We start from the raw sequence: 27,287 nt of genomic DNA on the forward strand, positions 1-27,287 counted from the left end.
CTTTTGGCCTGGATGACCCGAGCGCCTACGGGAAGAGGAACATTGGCATACATAAATGCTAGGTGTTTATTAATATTCCTTCCAAGAGTGTTAAAAAAGTTCACAAAATTGGAATCTCATCAATGGATGGTGCCTAACATCTTCCGTTCCAGAATCTCAGATACTGAAGAACAAAGCTGAAATCCTATCTATAGATATTACCGAACTTCGCTCACCTTCAGTTACTGAAGCTAGGTGCTAGTATGGGATATGGTTACTGGGTGTTGTCTAAACCAGCGGTTCTCAGTCTGTGGTCCGAAAACCAGTTGGGCTGTGGAGAGGCTGCACAATTACGGAAGTTAAACGGCAGAATAGTGTTATAGATCCCATTGTGGTTGAATGAGATAAAAAAAAAAAGTACAAAGATTCAAGTAGTCCAGAACAAAAACATTGTAAACCGCTTTTTCTCATAGATATGAAAACATTATCGGTTTAGGCCTGGTATATGGATGTTACCTAGCATTGTTTACTTCTTTATAGGTATGGCATTGAAACAAATATTTGGTCTACCAAACAAACTCAAATCACATGTTGAATGTCTGAAAGAAATTCAGCGGTTTAACTAATAGGGTCCTCGATAATCATTTTACAATCGGAAAGTTGGCCTCGTTTTCAAAAACTGAGATTACTCTTCTGTCATTTGACGACTGAGATCTCTTCGGCAAGGTAGTCTCTTGAAGGATCAACAACTGAGTTGGTAATCGAACAGATTATGGTTGGCGCCTGCGGTGAGCCCGTGCGCTATGGGTGGAGTTAGTCCCTTGACATCATCGCAAAATCAACAACTTAAGCCCATTTGTAGCCTATTTGTTTATTTTCTAAAGACACATGACACGTGAACGACACATTTTCACGCTGTAAAGTAAACGTTCTAAACACTGGTTTGATGACAAGTAAAGAAGCAATAGTTGAGATTACGCATGAGTGATACGGTTTCTCCACCCCTGAAATTTGTTATCTGGAAGTCTAGCATTACACTTTTACTACGGTTATACAGAATTCGAGCGTACACACTTGGCAGAATAATCTGATGTATAAACGTTTCTTACTCCACTCATCCGTGTTTCTACAGCAATGTTTCAATAATTGTGGCCTAATTATAAACAACACGCATATACATATAATATAATACGATGTCTGCTCACGTGCGTTAAGTACAGTCAGAAAGTTCTTTAAATTCTCAATAAATCTTAGGAACGACACTTGGACTTAATAGAAGACACCGAAAAAAGCTAAAAAATTAGGAAAATTTTGCAATGAACTTTTGTTGACTCACTGGGCGCTAGAACAAAATAAAAGTTTTCACACTAGGAACTAGCCTTTTATTTAACACTACAAAAATTGTCAGATATAAAACCAGCGATAATTCAGCCACTTTTAAATTGTGGGGAAATAAAAGCGCTGATGAATGCCATCTGTGTAATACATTAAAACAGAGAACTCTTGTGAGAAGTGCGTGTTGGAATATTTAAACGAAAGACGACCGTATCACGAACAGACCCGCCTCCCAGATGGTTGTATACATTCTCTGAAGTGATCATGCCACTGAATTCATCGACGGTAGATTTTTTCCTTTACTTTTTCTTCAAACCAATGGTCCAATTAACCGAGTAAATTATATGGCCAATTATCATTAGCAGACAATTCTTTGAGGTTATTTCTTGGTAATTAGTAGACAATGAACTGCTTTTTCCTCACTTGTGTAACAAACGGATCTGTTTTTGTTGATTCATTTCGCTTATCAAAGTTTAGAAAGAGCTGATCATAGCGAGTTTCATCAGTTTTAACATAAAACACAAAGTTGAACTTAATTAAGGCTGTTTTTCTTCAATATATTGACTTGTCATAAATTTCGACCTTATGAAGTACTAATATTTATCGAGAGTCTTAGAGATCTCAGAACTTCATCCATTTTATCATCTCGATATATTTAACGCTTGTTGAACACAAGGTGGCAGAGATATCTAAATTTTGAATTCTTGGGGTTTCAGTTTGTATAAAAGAATGAAAATAGACACTCAAATACTTCTAAAAGTCACTTACAACTTAAGTGTTTGTGAAAAATATTGGTTTTCGTGTAAATCGTACAGAATTGAAAATGTGCACAACAGAATGCCATTTATTCGTCCTTGTTGATGTGTGTGTACTATGTGGAAGGCTTCTTTCTCGTCTAGTACCTGGTACAAAATATGCTGTCATTTATTATTATATGTCAGGCATTTCTAAGCTAATATGATTGTATTGGAAATTTATATATACGCTTAGATGAAATAATGAGAGATTATATATTTTTAAACAAAAGTGAAAATATAAACATTTAAAAAGCAATGTAAGATTATATATGTTATCTTAGCCTAAGCTACAATCACAACACAATAAAAAGAAATGTCGCTATCTTAATGTAATTTATTATCATAACTCATTTAGATACTAATTAATTTTGACATTATTTTTTCATTATTATTCATTACTAATTACTATGAATGACGTACAGCCACGAGTGATTTAGTTTAAATAGTTGTTTCCATACTTTGAAGATTTAATCACAAGTTCAACCTTTCACCCTTTCACATTTTATAAAACAGTTTTCAAGCTGCTTTATTTTAAATAATATTCTAGAAGTTTGGAATCCATGCTGACATTCAGAAATACAACATTAGTCTGGTTCTAGTTTCAGTAAAGATGTTTATTGTTCTTGTCTTTAATATGTCTGGTGTAAGACGACAAGCATTTTCATTAGACTTATAATGTAATTATACCCATTGCCTAATCAATATTTATTGCAACGCTTAAAGCTTAATTAATTGAGTGTACTGTATTCACTAACTTTCTCTGCAAAAAACCTCTTTTATTAATCTTTAGTAAATACTATAATCGCCATTTAGAAATGGCCTAATGTATGAAGAGGGAGCACTAAGCAACGCTTTATTATTGATTATAGTATGTATACACTTGGTGGAGATGGCCTAATGTGAAAGAGGAGTTCTAAATAACAACGCTTTATTATTGATTATAGTATGTATACACTTGGTGGAGATGGCCTAATGTGAAAGAGGAGTACTAAATAACAACGCTTTCTTATTGATTACAGTATGTACACACTTGGTAGAGATGGCCTAATGTGAAAGAGGAGTACTAAGCAACAACGCTTCCCTATTGTTCACAGAATGTATACAATTGGTAGAGATAGTCTAATGCGAAATATAAGCACTAAACAATAGAACTTTCTTATTGTTTACAGTATGTATATACTTGATAGAAGTGGCCTAATATGAAAGAGAATCACCAAATAACACTTGTTGTTTACATGTAGTATAACTGTAGTGATGCTTAGCCTAAACTCTAAGATTTAGTTCGGTACTTCATAGTTGTTTTAAAGGTATTTTATAATCATAATACACAAATCTCTCAGTTAGTAATTGTTTATTTAGAGAATCTAGAATGTTTCCGTTTGGGTCTCTTTAGATACTATTGCCATGATGCAAGGTTTATACAAGTGATATTTTGTATGACCTTTAATTCTCTATCCATCTTTATATCGAAGAAACAACATTGGCCTCTTTTCTAATCTGCATAGTACCTTGACCTTCATGTAAATGTTTCCAGTGAAAGATTTCTGATATCAGCGTGACCTAGTGGCTGACAAGCTGGGCTACGGATAGAGGCCCAAGGGTTTACATTTTCGACTCTCTCTCTCTCTGTGTGTGTGTATTATAGAAATAACAATCAATACCGTTGTTTGGTTATTAGGGGCCGTTTAAGCGGTGGGTTTTACTGACTAGTTGTGCTCTTTACGGTTACCATGACAATCCTTTGGGGTTTCTTACCATTTTGTCTACGTGGTGTGTATGATGCTGATTATATTGAAAATACGACACTGATGAAAAAAAAAGCAAGTGTTTATGTGTGATTTCTTTGTTGTTGTCGTAAATATTTAACTTCAATAAAATGTTTTACATTATAGGTCGTAAAAATGTCTCTGTTTACAGTCAACACGTTAATATATACTCTTCAAAACAAGAAACGCAAAATAGATTTTTTTTTATTTTAAAGAGAAATATATGTAATAACGTTACAAGCTCAGAGTATGTGATGTTACACGTGTTAAGGCACTGATTGTCAGACCAAAATGACAATAAAAGTTGTGCACTTTGAAAACGGAGGAAAACAACGGATTTTTCGCCAAAACGCATTCGTGTCCAATAAATTTGTTTGAGAGATCTGCATGTTCTGCAAGTGCAACATGTGCAAAATTCCTATAAAAGTGACAGGTTCTCGGTTTCCATAGCTCAATGTTAAGCCACCGACACGCAATACAGTTACGCCAAAACTGACTGAAGCACAACGCAACAACGCCATTCGTCGCTGGAAGCAGGCGAATATCGATCAGATGTTGCCAGAGCTGTGAATGTCCACCCAAGCACCATCACAAGGCTATGGAATCGTCACCAACAACATGGATCAACTCGTGACCGTCACGATCTGGCAGACCTCGTGTGACCACGCCCGCACAAGATCGCTACATCCGGTTACGTCACCTTCGGTATAGGACCACCACTGCGACGTCTACTGCCTCAACCATACCAGGGCTGCGTAGGATTTCCGATCAGACCGTACGCAACCGTCGACGAGATTCTTAGGCCCCATGTGCAACCCATCATGGTGAATGTCAACGACGTTTTTCAACATGACAATGCCCGTCCTCACACAGCCCGACTCACCACTGTCTTCTTGAAACAACACAACATCAACGTTCTTCTCTGGCCCTCCAGATCACCAGATTTAAACCCCATTGAACATCTTTGGGACGAGATGGACCGACGTCTGCGACGACGACAACCTCAACTGCAGACTCTATCTCAGCTTGCAGCAGCTTTGCAGGCTGAGTGGACAGCCATTCTACAGGATGTGATTCATCATCTCATCGCTTCCATGGGCAGGAGATGCCAAGCAGTTATTGATACTCACGAGGGGCATACTCGTTATTGACGTCGAGTGACGTTAAACTTCAACTAGTGAGCGTGGACTTCACCTTTGCAGACTTTGGATGTTCAGCAGTGAATGTGCAAAGTTTCACACATGTCATACAAAACTACCCGGAATAAACTTGTTAACAATTTGTCTCAAATTTTGCCTTTTGCGTTTCTTTTTTTGAAGAGTATATATATTTTGTATTAACAGTTCTTTTTCAAAATAATTCAACCGCATTGTAGGAAAAAAGAAAGTAGCTCTGTTAAGTTGTTTAGTAAAGATAACACCTCTGCTAGACTGACCAATAGTGATATACCTTAAATTGAGTAATAAGGTCAACAATAAGGTAATAGCTTTATAGAATACAGCAATTCAGCTACATTATACAACGAAAACTTTCATATATTTAAGCTAATATTGAAAGATGTCGTTTCTCTAACCCTGTGAGTGTCAAAATTATTTGTAAAAAATAAAAATTTAGACTTAGAAGAACGAAAAACAATATACAAAATAACTTTGGAATGTATCAACAAAATATTATTACTTTTCTTAGTTTTCTTTATTAAGTAATAAGTTTTAAGTTGTACATTGTTTCGCATGTTGGTGCAAAATTGTACAATATTCAAAATATTTTAACTAGTTTTAGAAGATGTTCATTACTTCTAGAAAATCAAAGAAAGATTTAGTGACATCTGAAACATACAATAATTACTACAAGCCAACACTCAATAAAGTCTTTAACTGTTTGAGTTAGTGTTTTGTAAATATCCGTTTACGTTTATTAAAAAATAAAGTACATGTTTAAATACATATATATTTTTGTTTAAAAGTATAACGTAAAGGCTCAAAATGAGGCTAAAATAATGTAACAAGAAAATTATGTGCCCATCAGGACTACCGTATAAATATATAAGACATTTCTTTATAAAATACAAATAATGTAATTTCAACAAGTACTGTACAATTTCAAAATGCAGTAAAATGATTATTTTTGTTCTTAGTACTTAGAAAACTTCAATTTATTCTGAAATATCACGTCTTATAATTCTAGAATTCAATAACATTTTGCCAGTCCAAGAATGATAACTTCAATGTTTCTGGTTTCAAACTGTAGTCGACTTTGACAATCTAACTCAGTCACTTTACTTAAGCATTTACAATAAACCCTAATTTGGCCTTTATAGGATTTCACTTCAAAATCATTAATTAGATTTAGCGTTTACAAAGGATAGCTGCAAGCGAGGAAAGACGTCATGTTTATTTAGATTTAGTCATTCGCTCATATAAAGGTAATCAGACAACTTTACTTGTTCACCGTCAGACGATTTAAGTTAGAGGAAAAGCATATTTGGGTCTGGATAAAATGTTTTGTAAAAAAAATTATCATATTGCAACACATTTCAAAATTGAAGTGTTTATTGGTTTATTAAAAAAAATCTGCGTTAATTTAGCTTAAGATTTTAAAATTACATCAATTTTGTAATAAGTCACAAATAAAATGTTTTGTATATTGTTTGATTCTTTCGTCTGTATCTAGCAAATGTTATGCTGCAGCATAGGATCCATTAGAAAGAGCTTTAAAGTACTTTGGAATCTGATGATATATAAGCTGTATCTAGTTACCAACATAATGACCATGTTTGGAAGACTTTAAAGCTTTGAAGACTCGTCTTTTCTATGCTATTGTTGTATGTGCCACAAGAATTTCAACGGTCGTATATAACAGAGGAAGATAAGCTAAAAAAAAAGAACAGTCCACACACATCCACACATAATACAATGCTAAATCACCTGACACGCAAACCATTTCTATGAACGTTTGGTCTGTGAAATTATGGGAGTATTTCTATAAGGTTACCATAGCAACAGTTTTGTCCAACTTTGAAAGATTACATATCAGGGCTTGGCAGGAAATGTGAAAGTGATTGCCGCCAGAAATGACCGAGCAAGCCCAATTCCGTGGACTGTAAAATTGGACGTTGGAATACACAGATATACAAATATGTATTGGTCAATGAAAGTAAGTATATAGTTTCTTTTGTACTATGTTGTATATTTTTAATATAGCTGTTGCCGATAAATATCTGGTCAGTAAAACTGGTAGAACAGAACTAAAATGAGCTACTAACAAAACATTAAGTACAAGAGCCATTCAGTGAGGACTTGTGAAAAAAAATATATATAAGGTTTAGTCAAAGCCGACCTTAGTCGATTTAAGTATAAAAGTATTATAGTTTCAGCAACGTAAAACGTAGGTTCCTTTCTGAGGTTTCATTGTTCTGCACATTTGATCATATTATTACAGGGTTAAAGAAGAAAAAAGGAGAGTTAATATATGGTAGGAAGCTACACTTCTAAACCTGACAGCATTTGTTATATGTGTATACATATATATATGTAACAAATGCTGTATATATACATATATTTAAGGCGTATGAAGAAACAAGAAACTTGACGTTAATGACACTAGAATAATTCGTAATGAAACCTGTTAAATGCACCACCACAAACTGAAATTAAAACGTACAAGTTCGTATGTAGCTTGGCGTATATATTAATCTGAGACTCATCATACAAGTCCTCAACTAGGAATTTAATAATTCGTACTACACAGATAAATTGTATTCATTCACCTTTCCGTCTGTATTTGTATCAAACGTTATGAGTAGATACTACGGCGGACTCATCTAATCTACGGTCACTAGCACAAAGCTTGTTTCTACTAGGAAGTTGCGGCCTTTAGAGAAATTTCTTATCGTAACCCATTTCAGTTAGTAAGGAGCTAGACATAAGGGAATAACCTATACAGAACATCTCGATATAAGTTCTAAGCATCATCCATCAAACTCAGGAAAACCGGCAGCACTGCAACAACACAATTTGATATCTTCCTTCGAAGTCCGTACAACAGAAAACAAACTGATATATAATTTTATTTCATGAATCTAATGCCCAGGAAGTTTTGTAATATCATCCTCGACTATGGTTTCGTTAGTTATGCTCCACACAACAGGAAAGTACATTACTAATATTGTCTGTAAATTGGATACTCCATGTACACAATTTGGTACACCCTAGTAACTGACCATTTATGCTCAAAGAATATATATATTAGTAAAAATTAATACATTTAGCGTATTTAACTTTATCAATACGTATTAATTTTCATTAAAATATATTCAATGTATGTGATTTGTCGCTGACTATGTCACACTTTTCCATTAGATTGTTTAATCCTTATGAAGTTAAGTGTAATCGCCTTAATTAATGACATATTGTGAAACTATCATTTAGCCTAGCGAGCTGAATATAGTAATTATATTGCTGTAAACGCTATAAAATGTAATAGCAAAATATGTCTCACGTGACCTGCTCTAAATACTTTTCGCTCTTTATTACTTACACAAATTCATTTTGTAAAATAAAAAATATAATTTATCTATTAACGTGTACTAAATATAATATGGAATATGTGGGTCAAACTTCAAACCTATTGCATATACATATAAATTTACATAGATCTCAAGTTAAAAATAATTTAACGAATTCTATAGAATTAAAACATTTCAGGATTCACCCTACTGCCTCAGTTAAGATAACTTGTTAATAAAAACACCAATAGATTAAACTAATATTTTAATAGTTCTACTGCCTTGAATTTGAGTAATGATTACTGTATTGCTAATTTTTTCTCTATAGATAACCTTTTCATAAAAATAGGAAAACTAGAGGTAAAAAAGTAATAAATTAAAATGGGGTGATTTTTCATAATTTTGTATTTATTTGGATAATAGTTTTTCTACTAGTATTAGTGTACGTAAACTATTTTTTTTAAATTATCAATTTAATCTTCCCAAATTAAAAATATTAGTTAATGTAATAAAAAATGATTTTCGAAATGATAATGCAAAATACGTACTTGTAGACATTATAAAACATCGATTAAAAATCAATGATTTATCAAGTTTTGAAAAAGAGAAACTACAATTCAAACCATCATATTTGGCAATTAATTTTATACATAAAATATTAAATTCTTTGCATATTTCTAAAATTATTCATGAAGCTATAAAAATAATATTTTTTCTTGTAAAAACTTAAAGCCTACAGCCAGTTTTAAATACTAAGTTCCAAATGGTCCATTACTGTATAATTATCAAAGTTTTTAACTAATTTAAATGTAAGTGAAGCTAATAACTTACCTTGTTAGTGTGAAAATAAGTTATTTATTGATACTTTCCATAAACATATTGCTACTGGTAATGAGGATATTATAAAAAATAAAATATTATGTGAAATACTCAAAAATGGATCTAAGTATAGAATAGCCACAAAATATAATAAAAATAATATTCTAAAATCTATTTAAAGCAGTATTAGTGAAAATATTTTAAAACTTACCTATATTACATCTTATCAACCTAGATGGTTTCTGGAACGGGAGTTGTATTCACTTAAAAAATAAAAATAAAACTATCCCACATAAAATTAAACAAATATCATACAGATTTATTAATTCATCAGTTCAAAAATAAGATTCAAAAATTGCAAGAAAAAAATATTTTATAGTTCCCATTGATAACGTTCACTGTAACATTGGTATAATTTCTGTTTGTTTGTTTTGGAATTTCGCACAAAGCTACTCGAGGGCTATCTTTGCTAGCCGTCCCTAATTTAGCAGTGTAAGACTAGAGGGAAGGCAGTTAGTCATCACCACCCACCGCCAACTCTTGGGCTACTCTTTTACCAACGAATAGTGGGATTGACCGTCACATTATACACCCCCACGGCTGAGAGGGCGAGCAAATTTAGCGCGACGCGGGCGCGAACCCGAGACCCTCGGATTACGAGTCGTACGCCTTACGCGCTTGGCCATGCCAGGCCTGTGTTATTTCTAAAAAGTTTTATGTTTTAATTATGATAAAAGGAATCCATAGTACACAAACATTTAAACGTGTTAACCAATCCAAAGATACATTAATTAATAATTTAATTAAAGCTTATAATCAACTTTATTCTAAACAAAGTTCTTATGTAGATTTACCGTTTTTTATGCAATTTTAAACTACATAAATTTCCAATTAAATATAGATTTATTTCTAATTCAATTTTACTTGATAAAATTAAACATGTAAGTGCTAATAAAAAAAATAATCAACCTATTTTAAAATATCTAAAAAATCATGAATAAATACATAATATTCAAACATTTTATTTTACCACATTGTACACCACAATTACACTAAAATATTTAATCTTTGTTTCAAATTCAGTAATAAAACAGTTTGCTATTTTTTATAGAGCTGGAAGAAAGAAAATTTAGCTACAAAAACGTAAAAGGTATATATATTAGGTTTCTGTATTTACAATATTTGTATATTTTTCAATAAACAGGTTTTTAAACAAGTAATAGGAGTTCCAATGGGAGCTAACTACTCTCTGAGAACTACTAATCTGAGAACAGATTTATTGAAAACTACACAAGTCCACATGTTTTTTTAATTTAACTTACAGATATATATATATGATATAATTTGTATAAATAATTCTGAAATAAATAATGCTATTAACTCTATTTATCCAGCAGACTTAGAAATTGAAAACTGTAACAAATATAAGACTGTATTAAACAAATATAAATAAACAAGAATTAAAGAAATTTTACTTAATTTTTTTAAAACTATTTTTAGTTATGAATAAGATCATTTAATAATTTGGCACTACTTTATGCGGATGTACACCTTGCCACATATAAAGGTTTGTTTAGCGCATGATAGTCACAGTAGACTTAATAAATGGGTGGTGGGTGGGAGTTATACTAGTTTGTTTAGATAACTGGATGAAACGCTTTATACTGGCATAAGTCGTCTTCTGTGCTATAAATTAGTGCCTTTCCACCGTATTTGGAGCTGGAATGCTAACTTCAAGAGGTAAGTTTCAAAATACATACCCCCAAATGGTAGCATCTCATTTTCTTATTTTTATTTCAATTAATTTTTCTTCTTTACTTTGGACAATAGTCACCTTTCCATAACTGCAGACAGTGAAGGGTGATATAGATGTGGGGCTTTGTGGGCTTCAGCACCCACATCTCGCTCTCCATTTTCTATATCTATTACTTCTCACTTAATTCTTATGTGAGATTGGCGAATGGAGGTTAAGAATGATAGACGGCGTTTCCCCACCGCAATATGGACCCTACTTCTTTAGTCACCTCCAAAACTAGGGTACATTTTATAATCCCATATTATAGTTTGTACCCTGGGATCTTTTCAATTAGTGCACTGTTCTTTGTTTAATTCATTTTATTGCGGCTTGTTTTTTTAAGTTATAATAAATTCATATGTGTATAATTTAATAATTTTGACATAACGTGTGTGTAACATCCATTGATTACCAGGTCTTTCTGTATTTTATCGTCTTGTATTTCATAACTATTCTAACCTTTTCATAACAGATCATTTAAATCCTTCACATGCCCCCTCTAGTGATACATCAGTATGTCTGTGGACTTACTTCGTTAGAAACCGGGTTTCGATACCAGATAACGCTTTGTGTAGCTTCGTGCTTAACTTTAAAAAATCCTTCACAGGGTGTGTCTGTCAAATAGAAAGTAACATTGCTGTTAAATAACAGTGAACGGTCCCAATAAATCAAATAACGATCTGTTTAGTTGGACTCGAACATAAAATTGTAGTGTGGTCATTTAACACCTGCGAAGTCCTAGTGAAACGACATTGAGAATGCCTTATTATCTTCCTTTTTTTTAACAACGTGGGCATTTCATCATCTTCATAAATAACTGAAGGTCCCTTCTCAAATATAATGTTAAAGTCCTGCTGGCAACTACCTTAGCCTTTTTTTTGTGTCCGGTACCTGTGGCGTATGGGGTTAACCTGATATAACTTTTAGGCCCTTTATAATAACTCATACTAGCTGGCTATCAGGGTCGTGGAAGAAAATGTAACTCGAATAGTTGAAGATTGGTTTGAATTTCACGCAAAACTACACGAGGATTATCTGAGCCTCTAGATTAGCAATGTAAGACTAGAGGGAAGGCAGCTAGTCGTCACCAACTCTTGGGCTACTCTTTTATCAACGTATAGTGGAATTGACTGACACATTATTACGCTCACACGGATGAAAGGGCGAGCGTGTTTGTTATGATGGTGATTCAAACCTGCGATCTTTCGATGAGGAGTCGAGTGCCTTAACCACCTGACTATGCTGGGCCAACAGTTGAAGAGCGCATAGTTTTAATTTTAAAGCTGAGAACTGAATTATGTAGAAGGAAGTATATTGCACTCTTACTATTATAAGATTTAAAAAATAAATAAAATTACACAACAGCATTGTTAATTCTAACTATTTGTAGTCTGTACATGTTTGAACAAAATCTTGGTCTGTGCTGATATTCGATGAAAATTATGACTAAACGTTTTTAGAAATACCTTCACATTATAGAGCTTAATAAAGAATGTTTTATTTTGTACAAACACCTATAGGTCCTGAAAGAACCATTTATCTTTCACCAATTCTGCTTACTGTTTTCATTTAGTACCTTCTGTGGAAAACAACGGTAATATTATGATAACTATAAATGTAATATTGATTTTAGCTGCGTGTGAATCATGCGGTAATTTTTAGGTTATAGTGGACATTTACAACATGTGTAGCAAAGCAAAAAAAAACAACTGTTAGTTTGTACGTAATAACAAAGCTACACAGTGGGTTATCCGTGGTATGCCCACCACGAGTATCAAAACTCGTTTTTTTTTGGCGTTTTACGTTCGTAGACATGCCGCTGAGCCACTAAGGCCGTAAAGAAAACAGCTAATATAAATGCTTTTCAACCTAGAAATGCAAATCTAGATGTTCTCTGGTAATACTTACCCTGACAGCTAATTTTCAAAATTCCTTCGAAATGTTTAATTTACAGTAACAATAAATCATAGAGGCTTAAATTTAGGTGCTGTATACTAGAGACTTAAAAACACACACACTCATCTACAATAATTCGTGAGTGATATAATTACATATAATTTTAAATGATAATACCTTTTTTTCGAATTTAAAATTGTGTAATAAAAGTCGGACCAAAAGCAATATAAAAGTTGTTGATTTGTTGACTCTCTCAAATTCTATATCTAACACACAGTCGAGTTCACGCCTAGGGTGACACCAAACCCAAACAAATCAGCCATTTTGCTAAACATAACCAGGTGGGTAACCATGACAGTACCTGATGTATGACGAATAAGTGCGTGCCGAGTGGGTGAATCGAAGTGGCCGTGCGATGGGCCGTCCCGCACGGCCAAGGAGGAGCACGCAAAAGCGGTATCCATTACGTTAATTGTTCTTACGACTGTTGATTAGCTGAGAAGGCCGATACAAAGCAACCCGCGAGGAGTGGAGAAGCCCGATGGAGCCGGGCCCACCTGAAGCCACTACATTAACAAAGCATTGTTATAAATCATAGAGCTAGCGAATGTGGCTAAAGTTTCAGGTATGGAAGTGTTCATCCAGGTATATTTTGTCTGTTGTAATTAGTGTGATAGTTGGCGCCTCTTGTCGGGGTTACGCCTCCTAGTCCAAGATCGAGACACATTTGTGCCTCCTGCGGGCAGATTATAAAAGGTTTTTTTCGATGTGTTGATTTAGATGGAAGGAAATTCTCTCGATCTGGATGTGACAGTGTGGCTTTACCTGCTGTGTAGTCGGCGCCTTACGGACCATGAAGAAACGACAAAGGAATCCGCTTAGAATCACTGTTATTACTCTGGCGATAATTCTTACCTTTAATTGTATCCTAACTTATTAGGTCCAACATGTTAGATTACTTTTTTACGAAACCGAGCTTGGGCAAAGTTAGTTTTTTTTTACATGAGCTAATATTTTGCTCAAATGGTGAATGGTTTAAGTATTTTATTTTTGGACAAGGTATCACATAAGAATTTGAAAACAAAACTATAAATGTTTCTTGTAATGACGGTAAACGGACATCCGCTCCAGTGAAGTATTATGTCTGTATCTCCACTAGTACACCTTTTTATTGTATTGTTTACAGTGCACGTTTTAGTTTCTCTAACATATCTTAGGCGTATTTTAAATGTTTTTATCACATAGCACTATACTGAAACATTAGCTTTATTTACCTTGGATAATAATATGTGATCCGAGTTACAATTAACTGCTTTGTCAGTAATTTACAGCAACTGTTTCACTAAGATTTCCCGTGTTGGAGTAGTGTACTGTATTGTTAACAGTTTACAGCAAGTAAGATTTCCTGGGTTGAACTGAGGTGCTGTATTATTAACAGTTTATAGTAAGTAAGATTTCCTGGGTTGAACTGAGGTGCTGTATTATTAACAGTTTATAGTAAGTAAGATTTCCTGTGTTGAACTGACGTACTGATTCTTAACAGTTTACAGTAAGTAATAGTTCCTGTGTTGAACAAAGGTATCGTATTATCTATAGTTTACAGTGAATATGTGTGTGTTTCTTTATAGCAAAGCCACATCAGGCTATCTCCTGAGTCCACCGAGAGGAATCGAACCCCTGATTTTAGCGTTATAAATCCGTAGACTTACCGCTGTACCAGCGGAGGACTTACAGTGAGTAAGATTTCCTGTGTTAAACTTAGGTACTGATTATTAACAGTTTACAGTAAGTAAAATTTTTTTGAACTGAAATACCTCATTCTACTCAATATTTAGTGAGAGTTTCTATAATACCTAGTTGCGCTATTCTTATGACTTGTTGAATTCTTGGCGTATAATAAATGTTTCACTTACATTTCCCTGATTATTTTTATAACTTTGAGTTTTCCTAATATTTTTATTTTATGCAATGCAGTTTTGTATTATGTAAAACACATTGAAATTTTCAACACTGAAAAACTGTGTATAGAAAACAAATGTTACCTATGAATCATAGATCACAAAGTTTGATAAACATCTCTTTCAGTTTAATTAGATTAATGCTTAGAAAGAACAACAACTTTCGATTTCTGTAATTTCAGTTCATGGGTGCTCAGAAAGTAAAGAAAGAAAAAACTTTATAAACCCAACAAATAAAGAGTCCAGAAATGACACAGTTGTGCAGCTAATATGTTTACGGGAGAATAACTCTTGATCCTTTGTTACTTGGGGTGATTAGTGTCGTTTAAAAGAATAAAATTTGTCACTTATTTGTCCAGCTGCATGATATGTATACAGGAGGAAAAGAAAGTCTGTCCTGTAATAATTTAGGTGAGTGATTTCTACAGAAGAAAAAGGAGTTGTAAACCTTTACATTTCAAATGGATGCAAAGTGGGAAAGAACTGTCAACCTTTTGTTACTCCAGTTGATAGTGTTCAGGAGAAGTAGAAATGACACAATCTTCATCTTCAACTGATGAGTATACATAATTAGAAGAACTGTCAACCTTTTGTTACTCCAGTTGATAGTGTTCAGGAGAAGTAGAAATGACACAATCTTCATCTTCAACTGATGAGTATACATAATTAGAAGAACTGTCAACCTTTTGTTACTCCAGTTGATTAGTGTTCAGGAGAAGTAGAAATGACACAATCTTCAACTGATGAGTATACATAATTAGAAGAACTGTCAACCTTTTGTTACTCCAGTTGATTAGTGTTCAGGAGAAGTAGAAATGACACAATCTTCATCTTCAACTGATGAGTATACATAATTAGAAGAACTGTCAACCTTTTGTTACTCCAGTTGATTAGTGTTCAGGAGAAGTAGAAATGACACAATCTTCATCTTCAACTGATGAGTATACATAATTAGAAGAACTGTCAACCTTTTGTTACTCCAGTTGATTAGTGTTCAGGAGAAGTAGAAATGACACAATCTTCATCTTCAACTGATGAGTATACATAATTAGAAGAACTGTCAACCTTTTGTTACTCCAGTTGATTAGTGTTCAGGAGAAGTAGAAATGACACAATCTTCATCTTCAACTGATGAGTATACATAATTAGAAGAACTGTCAACCTTTTGTTACTCCAGTTGATTAGTGTTCAGGAGAAGTAGAAATGACACAATCTTCATCTTCAACTGATGAGTATACATAATTAGAAGAACTGTCAACCTTTTGTTACTCCAGTTGATTAGTGTTCAGGAGAAGTAGAAATGACACAATCTTCATCTTCAACTGATGAGTATACATAATTAGAAGAACTGTCAACCTTTTGTTACTCAAGTTGATTAGTGTTCAGGAGAAGTAGAAATGACACAATCTTCATCTTCAACTGATGAGTATACATAATTAGAAGAACTGTCAACCTTTTGTTACTCCAGTTGATTAGTGTTCAGGAGAAGTAGAAATGACACAATCTTCATCTTCAACTGATGAGTATACATAATTAGAAGAACTGTCAACCTTTTGTTACCCAGTTGATTAGTGTTCAGGAGAAGTAGAAATGACACAATCTTCATCTTCAACTGATGAGTATACATAATTAGAAGAACTGTCAACCTTTGTTACTCCAGTTGATTAGTGTTCAGGAGAAGTAGAAATGACACAATCTTCATCTTCAACTGATGAGTATACATAATTAGAAGAACTGTCAACCTTTTGTTACTCAAGTTGATTAGTGTTCAGGAGAAGTAGAAATGACACAATCTTCATCTTCAACTGATGAGTATACATAATTAGAAGAACTGTCAACCTTTTGTTACTCCAGTTGATTAGTGTTCAGGAGAAGTAGAAATGACACAATCTTCATCTTCAACTGATGAGTATACATAATTAGAAGAACTGTCAACCTTTTGTTACTCCAGTTGATTAGTGTTCAGGAGAAGTAGAAATGACACAATCTTCATCTTCAACTGATGAGTATACATAATTAGAAGAACTGTCAACCTTTTGTTACTCCAGTTGATTAGTGTTCAGGAGAAGTAGAAATGACACAATCTTCATCTTCAACTGATGAGTATACATAATTAGAAGAACTGTCAAACTTTTGTTACTCCAGTTGATTAGTGTTCAGGAGAAGTAGAAATGACACAATCTTCATCTTCAACTGATGAGTATACATAATTAGAAGAACTGTCAACCTTTTGTTACTCAAGTTTAGTAGTGTTCAGGAGAAGTAGAAATGACACAATCTTCATCTTCAACTGATGAGTATACATAATTAGAAGAACTGTCAACCTTTTGTTACTCCAGTTGATTAGTGTTCAGGAGAAGTAGAAATGACACAATCTTCATCTTCAACTGATGAGTATACATAATTAGAAGAACTGTCAAACTTTTGTTACTCCAGTTGATTAGTGTTCAGGAGAAGTAGAAATGACACAATCTTCATCTTCAACTGATGAGTATACATAATTAGAAGAACTGTCAACCTTTTGTTACTCAAGTTTAGTAGTGTTCAGGAGAAGTAGAAATGACACAATCTCCATCTTCAACTGATGAGTATACATAATTAGAAGAACTGTCAACCTTTTGTTACTCCAGTTGATTAGTGTTCAGGAGAAGTAGAAATGACACAATCTTCATCTTCAACTGATGAGTATACATAATTAGAAGAACTGTCAACCTTTTGTTACTCCAGTTGATTAGAGTCCAAGAGAAGAAAATACATCATCTTTATATATATATAATTAGAAAAACTATCAATCTTTTAATATTCCAGGTAATTACTTCACGTAAGAAGGAGGATTATTTTCTTCAATGTCTGCTTCTGATGTGGGATCAGAAGAGAAGAAGAACAATATCTCTTATATTTGAAGTCTCCACTAGGGGTCAAGATGTCACCTTCTGTATCTGCACATTATATAAGCTAAGAATGCAAGATTGCTTAATCCTTTATTAGTCCACTAAATCAATACTTTACACTGCATAACATGTGCTAGATAGCAACTTCATGGTACCATAAATATCGCCATCTAGTACGCGTTATGCACTGTAAAGTACTCAAAGCTAGGACGCAACAATCACATTTAGTCTGTAGCGGACAAGAAAAGATTATGGCATGACCTGGGTTACCCCCCAAAGCAAGGGATAGAACAACAGAAAAAAACTATTATTAAAAGAAAGAAGGGCTGGTCAACACCCATGTTGACTTGTTGACCATTGATCAGTTTTGGTATGTTGAATGATGATAGACGGCATAACCAGTAAGCTAAAGTTAATTTTTAGAACTCCAGTAGTGTTAATCATTGAATGTTTGTCTAACCAACTGGCCATAGCCTAATAAAAGTTTTGAAAATGCAGCCTTCGTAAAAGGAAAATATTAAATATATTTCAATTTGACTTCGGTCAAACTCTGTAAAAGAGCAAGGTGGAGATCACCCTATCAATTTTCCAAAGACTGTCAGGAGGATATTTTAACCACTTTTGAATGATTTCAGATAGGTAGTAACTTAGAATACATGTTTTTTCTAATCACGTCACACAAAGGTCTACTTCAATTTGACAGGGTTATCTATCTACCTATCTATATTCGTTGTGGCAAATTACATAATTTAGGATGCACTGATCTGTGGTATGAATGTGGTCCATTGAGACAAATAGGTATCTCTCGAGTAGAATCTAAGGATGATCATGAGTGAACTATAGACGATCTGCTTCCTTTATAAATGACTTACAGGTATGGTTCCAGCAGTACGTTCATGTGCTATCGGTATGTGTGTAACTACATTCTGAAGCTCGCAGAATATTTTACTACCTCTTTCAGAGCAGGCAGATACCTGAACTGTACCACTAATTACAATAACTACAATGAAACCCTCTGAGAAAATGTCCAATATTTCAGTACCCAAATCCAGACAACCATATACGCTATTTGTGGCTGGATGAGGCAGGAACGTCCATAATAGGTAACCACTGTAAACATTGGCAGAGATGCAGAAAGAACAACGCAATATCAGTGAAAGTAAAGCAGTACAGTAAAAAACCATCATTGAACACCACTGGTGTCTAAATTCTCTGTTATTTATATCTGTAAAAACGGCTGGTTTGGGTTGAGAAATTTTTTATGTAGAGGAGCGAACAACGTTTCAACCTTCTTCGGTCATCGCCAGGTTCACAAAGAAAGAAAGAGGTAACTGACCGATAGCTGACCACATGTTTGAAGGGGGTTGTGTAACAGAGTGTAAGAATATAGAGGGCGTACTTAGATGATTATATTAATTAATACAGGTATAAAGGTGTTCCTTTGTATTGGTTTAACCCAGACCAGCTGTTTTTACATATATATTTTTCTCTACAAGTGGGTTTTCTCTGTTATTTGTATAATCAATTAGAGGTGCAAGAAGGAATGTTGTGTTGGTGTTAGGACAAAAGATGCCCGGGCAGTTATAAAGTTAGTGTACCGAAGCTTCTTAAAATGGACATTCTTTGGGTGTAACATGATATAAAAGTTTGGAAACAGCAGGACATGTTTTACACATTGGCAAATCTGTGTTCCTTTGTCTACTGGTCAAAAGAGTGGCAAAGAAGCAGACACTGTACAGTATGTTCTACTCAACATAAACGTCGACGAAGCCAGGGTAATCATGGACAGTAAATAATTGCTTTGTATTTATTTTGGGTTTCTCTGGGCATCACTAAACCTCTGCTGGAGTTATAATACAATAATCAATTTGTACTTTCTATCACATTACGAGCTAAAAAACATGCTATAGTTAATTCCTTGGGTCAGACTATCGCAGACAGATTATCAGAGTTACAGATTATTTGCAGAAGAGTATATGCAAAAATAAAAAAAAACTGGTAAGAATGTTTGAGAGTAAGCTATTTATAGAGCTGTAGCACTTGTTGTAAGTGAAAACTACTTGGGATTTCCCAACTTAGAGAAGATGAATACGTTATATTAAAATGAATATGGAGCCTCATTACGTCATAGCAGCATGTACTGCTACTGTATTGCTCTACCTTATGACCATGTATGTTGACAATACCTTGCAGTGAAGTTTCTATCACAAAAGGCTTCATAAAGCTATCATGTCTCAAGCACATCTTTCATACTTTCCTTAAGTTTTCCAAGAATGACAGCATTCCAGCTCCTGGCATAGAGTAGCTTTAACGGTATGTCTTTGTTTTGAATACCATGAACACTTGTTTCGTTCTCTAGTTGCTTGAGGTGTACAATAATTGAATAACTATGTTATGGAAAGAGCTTGTGTGCACTAGCTTTGTGTCACTTTTATAGATGGAGATATTTAATTTTATGTTACGTACTGTTTATTACCTGGAGCATTTGGACAGCTTCTGCTCCTGAATTTTGCATTTATGGATTCTTATCTGTTACACTTTGTTTTATTATCGCTGAGGTATGACTTGTTGCAGACCTCTTTCTGGATAATCCTGGTATTCCAAATTTAATCATATCTTTTTATTTTCCAATGTTATTAAACTGAGAAACTACATATTCCTGTCTTAGAAAGGCCCGACATCTATGGCCAGATGATTAGAGCACTCGACTCATAATCTGAGGTGGCGGGTTCGAATCCCCATCACACCAAACATGCTCGCCCTTTTTAGCTATAAGGGTGTTATAATGCGACAATCAATCCCACTATTAGTGGGTAAAAGAATAGCCCAAAGGTCCATAATTTAGCAGTGTAAGCTAGTCATCACCACTCACCACTAAATTAGGGACGGCTAGTGCTAATAGCACTCGTGTAGCTTTGCGCGAAATTCAAAACAAATAAACAAACCGTTTTAGAAATTCTAAATCTCTAACCTGAAGACATCTTTATCATCTGAGTGAATAAATTAATACTTTGGATTGGAAATAGCTATTATACACTCTTCCAAAAGCAGTCAATTTTCGGTGCGTCACACTATCTATGTAGAATTACATATTATTTAAAGACAGTTCTGCTACATGCCATTTTATTGCGTCTTTATATCGGCTATAAATTTCACGTGGCTTACTGACTTATATATTAAAACTCGTTTTAGTGTAACAAACTCAACCTATATGCGGTCAAGGATAATAGCTAAAAGAGCCGTATAGCCAGTCAACTTTATGTTTGATAAGTTTTCTAATACTCAGCAGATTGTTTGAGATAACCATCTTCCAGTGTGGTGATGACCCATCAAGTTATCAAATAATATTAAAGCAGCTGTTTTCAGAAATTGTTAATGTGTGAATAGTAACCATACTGCCCTTATAACCGTATGCTTTGCGCAGAAATTCTATGATGTTTACAAGAATGTGGCCAAGACACACGGATTTCAATACAACCAACTGAGAAAAGCTTCCCTACATCAAAAATAGAACTGTTAGAAGATTATTACAAAAGTCAGTTTGATCACAAGATGTAGTATAATTATGGTTTCCACATGCCACTGTTTAGTTGTCTGGTAATTAAATCACCTTATTTTGAGTTGATGCTCTCATGGCACACATTTACATGTTGAGCAACTTGTAGTCATACCGTTGCTGAAGATATATGGCTTCCTAGCTGGACCTAAAAGAAATGTGAGCAAGAGAAAAATATTGGATAGTTATTAGAAAGCTATCCTCTCTGTTGTACTAAGTCCCAGAAAGCATAGCCATTGGACGCGGAATGTTGGACATCTGGGATGAATCAGAAAGAAGATATGGAATTATTACAGTCAGATGCAATCGGTGTGAACTAATTACAATAACATGAGAAAATCACCACGTGTTGTGAGTGAACTTAAAATCCCAGAAAAACACTAAACTGGTTGATGCAGTCAAACAGAACAGACAGAAAAGGATTGACAGGTGCTACCTGCTTTCTGAGATAGCACTGACCAAAATGACAACCAAGTTAATTTTAACATTGCCATCAAATTTGCGGATGACAATAGATAATGGCAGGAATAGATAACCAGGAAAACTACAACACATAAAAGTCAAAAAAGGAACTGAAAATATGGCACATCGAGCTCTTTACCTGTATTTTTTTAGATATGTTTTCCATTTTTCACCAATAAATGTTTGGAATAGAATATAGCCGCTACATTTTTATATTTATATATGTAGCTTTTTTTTTAACATCACTTTCAAGGAAGTAATTTTTACATTTCATTCTCTTGGTTTTATCCCATAGCAGCACTTTTCAACAGTTTATGTTCAGCTGGTTAAACATAACTGTTTGCTAATTTCTTACTTGTCCCGCAATGGCACAGTGAGATATCTGTGGACATATACTATTAAAACCAGGTTTCAATGCCCGTGGTGGGCTGAGCACAAATAGCTCTTTGTGTAGCTTTGTGCTTAATAACAAACAACAATTTCTTATTTCTTCCTGGAACCATACAAGTGCTTTATTCTCACCATCTCTGATTTTATTGAAGATCATTTTTAGGGCAGCACTATACTTTAGTCTATTATTAGCTAAGGGCTGTGATTATAGCACGATTACACCATCTGTTTTTACACCATGGTAATACCGTACTTGGTTACACACCAAGATGGTTGGTAGGAAACTGAATGGGGATATTTTTAATCATAATTAATTAGTTGTGCTATGTATTATAACTACACGTGGAAGTATTGTGATTATAGAACAGAAATGACGTCAATACCTTATATTCAGGATCACTGGTGGAACTTCATCGACTGAATTATTTCTCAATCTTCTTCAGCGTCATTACAGGTCATGAAGTCTATGACTATTAGTGATCAATCTACATGGTATTAATGGGACTAACATCTTGTTCCATAGTTATCTTCTGAGGTATGGTGGTAGCAGCAGTTTCATCATACGCAATGTGAAGGTGTGTTACCTTTGAATATTGATCTAATTATTTCTGGATCGTGGTAGAAGAGAGCTCAGTTTTACAATGATTTCTTATTGAATTTACAGCTGCAGTGTTAATTGTGTATATGATGTATTTTACTTCTTATACGATGCTGTAAAGTGCATTACTATCCACTGGCTAACCCTCTTTATTCTTCCAAAATTAATGGAAAAGAAACTGGTGTTAATTCCATCTCTCAATTCAAAATTTGTTATTTTAACACAAGACCAAAAGGTAAGTAAAAAGATATACAATGTTAAAGAAAGAGAGAAACCATTAGAAACAAACTTAGACTTTGATCTGGAAGATATTCTCAACCTGAACGACGATTTGTATATGGCCAACATCGTAAAACTGTCTGTCCATTTACAGAATAATACTGACAGCCCAAATAACCTGTCATAGGATATATCAGTTAAAAAGGGTGAGGATTATCCTCAAGCAACATCCTCCACTCAGGATACTGCCTTTCTGGTCACGGTTATTAGTGCTCCAATGGACAAAACACTGTCATCCACTTTAATCATATAGTCATGACCTAATTCACAGTAAAGTTCGTACTCAGGGTTTTCCCTGTGTACAGCAGAATATCCATCTGAAGAAAACTACAAATATGTCAGTAATCTAGATTAAGTATGTGATTATATCTTTAACATGAACATACGATGAATTGTCCTAAACAAAAAAGTCTCTCGATGACTCAACTGTAAGTCTGGGGGCTTATAACGCTGAAATTCAAGTTTTGATTCCAACGATGAGCAGAGCACAAAGAGCCCATTGTGTAGCTATCTACTTAACAACAAACAAAGCTAAATCAAATTACACTTTATGGACAGTGTCTGATTACAGTTTCAAATCCTCACAAAACTACACTTTCACTGCATACTGTCAATGTCATCTGGTGCTGTCTCTGCACTGAAGTCCTATCGTCTGGTCCAGTCATTCTCACAGCCGAAAAAAATCCAAACACATTCAACTTTAGAGACTTATGAAACTGGTGACATTATTGTCACCCCAAATTTTACTTAACAGAGTTTGAGCTATAATTTTAGGTAAAGAAAGACACTAAATAAGGGAGAACAAATCGAGGTAATAGGGGACCTCCACAAGGTCCTTCTAGACCTAATAATAATCAGACATGTCTGTTCACACTAAAAACGTTATTTGTGTTGTTATTATTATTTTATCCTCTCTGTAGAATTCTGTTCAAAGTACTGGATTTAAATTCAAACTGAGCACGTCAAAGTAAAGCGTCAAGTGGAAGTTGCTTACAATCTACAATACCACCTACAAGTATTTAAGAAGGAAATATCAGTGATGAACTTACGAGCCAGAAGCTACCCGTTCATTTTGTAACTAAAGGTAGCAAACATCCAGAAGGAAAAAATTCTATTCTGTGTAACAGTTTGTGATTATCCAAAAGGTTTTTTTTTTTTATTTTAAGCATAAAGTTCACAATGAACTAACTATCCAACAGAATATCGCTGGTTACTCTATATTACTAGGGTTGGATGTCTAGTTGATAAAAGCTATGAACTTTGGACAACACAATCTTATGATTGCTCATCATAGCCAAAGCTGTCCGTTCTTTGTAACTTCAAATGATGAGCACCCGGGAGTAAGATATGTCTTGGCGATTATAACCTAATTTTTCTTTAATTATAACTGACGAAGGTCTAGAATGAGAATAACTTTCATGCTTTATAATTCTAGTTGTTTTTCTTTAGGATGAAAAACAAACAAACTCTTTACTCTTTCTAATTCCAACTGATGAATCTCATGGAGGCTAAAATCCGTCAATCTTCGGTCATCTCGTGTGACGGGTGTCCAGAAGGGAAAGAACACCGACATTATTTAATCTAGTTAAAGGCAGTCTTGGAAAGTTTGTTTGTTCTTATACACAAAGTTTTCAAAAGCTCTTCTTACCACGGATATCGAAACCAGGTTTCTAGCAGTATCAGTCCGCAGATGTACCACTGTGCCACTTGGGGCAGTTTTGAGAGGAAGAAACTGTCAAGACTTTGAAATTGCAGTCCATGAATTCTAAAGGGACAAAAACGCCTTCCCCTTTGTCTCCAACTGATAAAAATCCAGGAGAATAAAACTTTCATATTTTCTCTAATTTCAGCTGATAAATGTCTGAAAGTGGTTTATAAGTTACCCATTCTCTATATCTCCATTTGATAAAAGTGCAAGAGGGGAAACGTTTGTTTCTAGATACTCACGCAAAGCTGTTCAAAGGCTTTCCTCTCAATCTCCAACTGATGAGTGTCTAGGAAAAGAAAATTTTCATATTTTATCCAACTGAGAAATGTCCAAAAAAATGGAAGATTTAGGTATCGTTTACAACATCTTTTAATGAATGCCTAGGGAGCAAAAAAGTTACCCATTCTCTAGATATCCATTTGATAAACGTGCAGGGATGGAAAGGTTTGCTTGTTTCAGATATACGAGGTTTGTTTTTTAATTTTGCGCAAAACTACATGAGAGCTATTTGCGCTAGCTCTCTCTAATTTTGCATGCAAGACGAGAGGGAAATCAGCTAGTCATCACTACCCACGGCCAACTGTTTGGCCACTCTTTTACCAACGAATAGTGGGATTGCCTGTCTCATTATAACGCCCCCACGACTAAACGGGAGAGCATTTTTGGTATAACGTGGATTCGAACCCGCGACCCTCAGATTACGAGTCGAACGCCCCTAACCACCTGGCCATACCGGGCCAATTTATTTTATTTATATTGGCTGTTGAAAACCTACATCATATAGTAATCGTCTATAATGTATGCACGAGGTGAAATATATACTCTTCAAAAAAAGAAACGCAAAAGGCAAAATTTCAGACAAATTGTTAACAAGTTTATTCCGGGTAGTTCTGTATGACATGTGTGAAACTTTGCACATTCACTGCTGAACATCCAAAGTCTGCAAAGGCGAAGTCCACACTCACTAGTTGAAGATTAACGTCACTCAACGTCAATAACGAGTATGCCCCGTGAGCATCAATAACTGCTTGGCATCTCCTGCCCATGGAAGCGATAAGATGACGAATCACATCCTGTGGAATGGCTGTCCACTCAGCCTGCAAAGCTTCTGCAAGCTGAGGTAGAGTCTGCAGTTGAGGTTGTCGCCGTCGCAGACGTCGGTCCAACTCGTCCCAAAGATGTTCGATGGGGTTTAAATCTGGCGATCTGGAGGGCCAGGGAAGAACGTTGATGTTGTGTTGTTTCAAGAAGACAGTGGTGAGTCGGGTTGTGTGAGGACGGGCGTTGTTATGTTGAAAAACGTCGTTGACGTTCACCATGATGGGTTGCACATGGGGCCTAAGAATCTCGTCGACGGTTGCGTACGGTCTGATCGGAAATCCTACGCAGCCCTGGTATGGTTAAGGCAGTAGACGTCGCAGTGGTGGTCCTAAACCGAAGGTGACGTAACCGGATGTAGCGATCTTGTGCGGGCGTGGTTACACGAGGTCTGCCAGATCGTGGACGGTCACGAGTTGATCCATGTTGTTCGTGACGATTCCATAGCCTTGTGATGGTGCTTGGGTGGACATTCACAGCTCTGGCAACATCTGATCGAGATTCGCCTGCTTCCAAGCGACCAATGGCGTTGTTGCGTTGTGCTTCAGTCAGTCTTGGCGTAACTGTATTGCGTGTCGGTGGCTTAACATTGAGCTATGGAAACCGAGAACCCGTCACTTTTATAGGGATTTTGCACATGTTGCACTTGCAGAACATGCAGATCTCTCAAACAAATTTATTGGACACGCATGCGTTTTGGCGAAAATTCCGATGTTTTCCTTCGTTTTCAAAGTGCACAATTTTTATTGTCATTTTGGTCTGACAATCAGTGCCTCAACACGTGTAACATCACATACTCTGAGCTTGTAGCGTTATTACATATATTTCTCTTTAAAATAAAAAAAAATATCCTTTTTGCGTTTCTTTTTGTGAAGAGTATATTTCGTATTTCTAATACGATGGTACTTAACCAGCGTTTTAGAATATTCACAATTTATACTGTATATACAAAATATCATTGTATGGAGTGGGTGTTAAACACGTATACTGTGTATAATACGGGTGGAACATTATATATGCGTAACGGACATACAAGATGGAGTGAGATATATACCGTAAATAATAGATGATGACACGCGAAGAGTAACAGCTAATGTTTAAAAACCTTATAAACAGATTGAAGTGATCAAATACCACGTGTATATCGTGTGTTAGTTACTACAGTAAATTTATTATTATTACAATTGATTGTTTTGTTTTTTCATTAATTTATTAAATTAGTTATTTGAGATACAACTTGCTATAAGTTAGACAATACAATACCTATTGATTATGTGCCATGCATAAAAACTAACCAGGGAAGTTAATAATAAAATACAACACGAAACATTTACCATTTCTTCACAAATGGCTGAATTATGCATTTGATTTCTTCACGAAAAATGTTGAGTTTGTTGGTACTCTAGTAAGCAGACAAAGTAAACCGTTTCTTTCATGTGTAATGAAATACATATTA

General features: G+C 34.8%; 1 long non-coding RNA gene across 1 annotated transcript in view; it reads left to right on the forward strand.

The window, feature by feature from the left end:
- LOC143232247 (uncharacterized) overlaps positions 1-27,287 on the forward strand; it is a 67,565-nt gene that overhangs the window by 20,057 nt on the left and 20,221 nt on the right. Inside the window, exons 3-4 of the long non-coding RNA XR_013017463.1 lie at positions 6,548-7,030; positions 14,520-14,624. This is a non-coding gene — a long non-coding RNA (uncharacterized LOC143232247). The remainder of the gene's footprint in view (positions 1-6,547; positions 7,031-14,519; positions 14,625-27,287) is intronic.

Source organism: Tachypleus tridentatus, chromosome 11, assembly GCF_004210375.1.
Source record: "Tachypleus tridentatus isolate NWPU-2018 chromosome 11, ASM421037v1, whole genome shotgun sequence".
In the NCBI taxonomy this organism is placed as follows: Eukaryota; Metazoa; Arthropoda; class Merostomata; order Xiphosura; family Limulidae; genus Tachypleus; species Tachypleus tridentatus.